Here is a 5,369-nt window from a genome sequence, read left to right as displayed (position 1 = left end):
GAGGGGGGATTCTGAAGACCTATTTTTTGTCAGGACGCCAGGAGCGGTTCGTGAGCGCCCAGTGCCTTCCGTTCTCTGCTCTGTAAGCACCGGGGCCACTCCAGCTGGGGGGGGTGGGATTTTGTGCTTGTTCTACTTTCATTTCTGATATCAGCCATTTCCAGAGGCATGAGGGATCCTTTAAGGGAACCCAGAGGCTTTAGGGGGTGCAGGGGGTGCGGTGTGTGTGGGTGATTATGGGGTCCCCTTTGGCCACCATCACCTCCAGCTGCATGAATGGTCAGCAGCAGGTGGGAGTGGGGCTGAGCGCAGGGGCTGAGCTCGGGGCCTGTGGGACATGCAGAGGGCAGGGCTTGGCTTTCCCGACCCTCCCAGCATGGGACTTTGTTCTGCCCTGTTCCAGAGCATTTGGATCTGACATTACTCACTCATGTAGAACCTTCAGATTCACTTCAAAGGGCAGGGTCCCAGCCCCCCCCCCCCCATTGTTGTCTGTTCTTTGACTGGGTTTTACTAAGGCATGCGGGTCCTGGGGCTGAGATCTCCAAGCCTGCTCAGGATCGGGGCTGAGCATCCTCCGCCCAGGTCCTCCAAATTCCAGTAGGCAGGGGTCACACACACCAACTGGCCCCCTATCGCCCTGTAATCCCATCAACGGCCAAGACCCAGAGACTATAAAACCCAGCTCCCGAAAGAGAACAGCTTAGAGTCTCCTGCCGCCGCGCCTGGCTGTCCTTACCAGGGCCCCTTAGAGGGGAATGGGTTGAGTTTCCCTCCCCACCCCAACCAGGGCTCCGGCGGCCGAAGACCTCCAGATCCAGCCACCACCATGCTGAGACCACTCTCCACACTCATGAAGGTACCGGCAGAGGAACAAAGGCATGTGGGTCCCGGGGCTGAGATCTCTGAGCTTGCTCGGATCGGGGCTGAGCATCCTCCACCCAGTTCCTCCAAATTCCAGTAGGCAGGGGTCACAACCACCAACTGGCCCCCGGCGCCGTGTAATCCCATCACCAGCCAAGACCCAGAGACTATATTATTTATCACGGTCACGGTCCTCCCGTTATTCATTGATTTGCTCGAGCGGGCCCAGTAACGTCTCCTTCATGAGACTTGTTGTTACTGTGTTTGGCATATCAAGTACGTCACGGGTAGCTTGCCAGGCTCTTCCGTGCGGACGAGATACTCTCGGTAGCTGGCCAGGCTTTCTGAGAGGGGTGGAGAAATCGAACTCGGGTCCGCCATGTTGGCTTTGTGCAAGGCAAATGCCTTACCCACTGTGCTATCGCTCCAGCCCTATATTATTTATAATTATAAAAAAGTTTTCATGTTGTAAACTATGGAATTTCTTTTCTGTCTTTTACTCATAAGACATCTTTTCTGCTTTGGTTGTGAAAATACAGTATTTTCCCATTCAAAAAAAAAAGGTAATGCAAGAGAAATGTCCTCCATGCTGCCCTGTCTCTTTGGCCCCTACTTGAAACAGTTTAAATGAACTTTACAGTGCGTAGAAAGAGGTTTGAAAGGATGGAAGGGGCCCCTTGATTCAAATGTCTGACAAATGTTGGGAATATGGGTCATTTCCCCACATTCCAGCACCCCCCAGGCTCCCCACATCCCAGCAGGCCCTTCCATTTTCCTGTGATTACTTACAAGGTTGGTCAAGTTCCTGGATCCCACCCTTCAGTTCAATATTATCAGAGAAATAAAATAAGCATTCTATTTGGAATTAGCAAAGTTTCATCAATCTCGTAGTCACCCCAATGATAAAAAGGATTCAGATCTGTTTAAAGGCCATAAAAGGCTCCAAAGGGACCAGAATGGTTTGCTGCCTATTATCCTCCATTCTTAGGGTTGGAATATACTCTAGGTTTTTATGTGTACATACATGTACATAGATATAAATTTGATATATATGTAATTTATGGGCTGGAGCAATAGCACAGAGGGTAGGGTGTTTGCCTGGCACGCAGCCAACATGACCGACCCGAGTTCGATTCCTCAACCCCTCTCAGAGTGCTGGCAAGCTACCTAGAGTATCTCGCCCTCACGGCAGAGCCCTGCAAGCTACCCGTGATGCATTCGATATGATAAACACAGTAACAACAAGTCTCATGAAGGACACGTTACTGGGCTCACTCGAGCAAATCAATGAACAATGGGAGGACCGTGACCGTGATGTAATTTATATGATATACATTATGTATAATACAAATACTCCATATATTATATATATGTCAAAAAATCTTTCCTCCCGTTGTTCATGTATTTTGCTCGAGCAGGCCCAGTAACGTCTCAATTTTGAGACTTCTTGTTACTGTGTTTGGCACATTGAATACGACACGGGTAGCTTGCCAGGCTTTGCTGTGCAGGCGAGATACTCTCGGTAGCTTGCCTAGCTCTCCGAGAGGGGCAGAGGAATTGAATTCAGGTACGCTATGTTGGCGGCTTGCAAGGCAAAAGCCCTACCCACTGTGCTATCACTATATATATATATGTATATATATATGTATATATATATATATAATGTTTGTTGGTGGTACACACCTGGCAGTGTGCAGAGCTTACTCCTTGATTTTCACTTTCATGGTGCTCAGGGTACCATTTGGAAATATGAGGATTGAACCCAGATTGACCACATACAAGGCAAGCATCCACCCCACTGTAATATCCCTCTTGTCCATACTCTGGATTTGAAAGTGTGTTTCTGAAACTGCCTCCTGTGGTTTTTCTTGTAGGCAAGAGTCTACTAGTCAGGAGTTTTCAAGAGGTAGCATGTTGGCTGGACAGTGCTCTCTTATGGTCTTACCAAGCTTTTCCCCTTTCCAGTGTCTGTCTAGCTCTCTGAGCTGCTACTAGGCCAGTTCCTCTCTGCATCTCCAGGGCTGGCTTCAGAGTCACTGCTTTCACCCCATCTTGATTACTTTCTCATTAAACTCAATATCAGGTGCCTTGTACCAACCTGCCTGTTTGACCTTGAATCAACCCACATGTTTGTTTTTTTTTCTTCATGTTTGTGAGAGCATTATTTCAATGGTTGACTGACCAGTACAGGATCAGGGCTCTTGTCCTTACCTCAGCCCCCCACTGTGTGATCCACCACAGCTGCCTCTCCACTACTTTATCCAGTCCAGCCCCCTTAAAGCACCAATTTACCTAGATGGGGACAGAGGGTCTCTCTGCATCTGGACCATGGCCCTTTAAGGATCCTGTCGGGTGCGGAAGTGATGTCACAAAACTGGTCCTTTCCGCATCCTTTCTATTCTAGTCATGGTTGCCTGGCTCAGGCCGCCACAGGTCTCGTGGGTAGGGGAGGAATTGGTGGCTCTATATACAGGGGGACTGTGGAGGCCGATTTTGTGGAAGGATACTAGCGGCCTCCCAGTCGCCTGCACTGTGAGTGGCACAGCTGGACCAGCTTGGGGGCGCTTTTGCCCTTGTTTTTCACTTGTTCCTTATATCCAGGCGGTTTCTGAGATATAGCAAAGGCTTTACGGGGACCCAGAGGCTTTGGCCAGTGGAGCGGGGGCTGTGCCGGGGTGCAGGGTTCACACGTGTGAGCAAGTGATCGTGGGAAGGTCCCCTTAGCCAGGATCGCCTCCAGCTCCAGGAAGGCTCAGAGGTGGGTGGGTGCTGGACTGAGGGACCTGCACAGGGCGGGGCTTAGCCCTCTCAAACCTGCCAGCACTGGGCTGAGCTTGGCTGTTTCCAGAGCCTTTGGCCCTGGCATCACTAGTGTAGAACCTTCAGATTCTCTTCAAAGGGCAGAGCCCCAGCCCCCTTGCAGCAGGAAACCCAATTCTCCTCTGTGCTTTGATTGGCTGTTGTGATGGGAAAAGGCGACCCAGTGGCTCATTCCCTGTGGGGGGGTAAGGTTTGCAAGTGAATTTTTTTCTTTTCTTTTCATATATTTATTTATTTACTTATTTTTGGGTCACACCCGGCGATGCACAGGGGTTACTCCTGGGTCTGCACTCAAGAATTACTCATGGCGATGCTCAGGGTACCAGGTGGGATGCTGGGAATTAAATCTGGGTCGGCCACATGCAAGGCCAATACTGTGCCGGCTCTGCTATTGCTCCAGCCTCTTCATTATTTTTTTGGTTTGGCTTGTGTACCATATCTGGATATGTTCAGGGTTTACTTTTGGGTCTGCAGTTGGGAATTCCTGTTGATGGTACTCGGGAATCATATGGGATGCCAGGAATTGATTTGGGTTGGCAACGTGCAAGGCAAATTCCCTTAGACACTTTACTGTCTCTCGTCCCAACTTTTATGTCTTTTTTCTAGGTCAAGAATTTCTGCTTCCTAAGGGTCAGTTGCAAAGCACTATGGGCACTGTTTCGTGTGATACTGTCCCAACATATAAACATAAACAAAAAAAAAGCCTCATTGATCCTGACATTTATTCAATTAGGTTAGATGATTTCAATTGTCCCTGCATTCTCAGCTTTGTGGGGACGCGGCCTTGCCTTCATACATGCATCCCGAACTCTGTACTGAGCTACAAGCGAATCCAGACACGGGTATATTTTTATTTTCTTGAAACTGGTGCTTCCTTTTTCTGTATAGAACTTATTTCCACTTAATGTGTTCTTCATTGAGTTGAGAAAAAATGGGCAGACGTTAATGACAACAATTCTGTCAATTTTGCATGTGTTTCTTGCAAAACTATTTGGTCATTCCAGGAAAAGCCATATATGTGTTGATAAATGTATTTGCATGGTGGAAACGTTCGACATCAAACCTGCAGGTTTCGACATTTTTTTTTTTGACATGGAGACTCTCATGAAATCAAGACATAATCGGAATCCTCTTCTGCTGTTCTCCAGGGAAGCATTCAGCCTCAGTGAAATGTCTCTGATCCTGGGAACTGTGACAGTCTCGAGTGAGCAGTGGTGCCTGTATCACCGTGGGGATTCCGAGACAGGTCATAAGTCTTCAGATGGGAAAAGTTCCAAGGCTGTTAGCAGCACGGACACAATTTGAGTCAGCCGCCACACAAGTGTGATCATCTGAATATCCACATAGGAGAGAAACTATAGACATGTAAAGATTGTGGCAAGGCTTAGATCGATCCTCATACCTGATTATACATAGGAGTATTCATACAGGAGAGAAACGCTATTCATCCAAGGAATATGGGAAGACCTCAAGACTTAGTATCCATAGAAGAATTCATTTAGAGAAACCTTATTCATGTAAGGGTAAGGAATGTATGAAGACCTTTATTTCCTTCTCAGGGTTTTCTGTGCATAGGAAAATTCATGCAGGAGAGAAACTTACCCCTCACTCCTTATTATACATACGAACATTCATACTGGAAAGAAACCTTATGTATGTAAGGCAAGCAGGAAGGCCTGTATTAT

Source organism: Sorex fumeus, unplaced genomic scaffold (assembly GCF_029834395.1).
Source record: "Sorex fumeus unplaced genomic scaffold, SorFum_2.1 ptg000019l, whole genome shotgun sequence".
Taxonomy (NCBI): domain Eukaryota; kingdom Metazoa; phylum Chordata; class Mammalia; order Eulipotyphla; family Soricidae; genus Sorex; species Sorex fumeus.
This window is presented reverse-complemented; position numbering follows the sequence as displayed.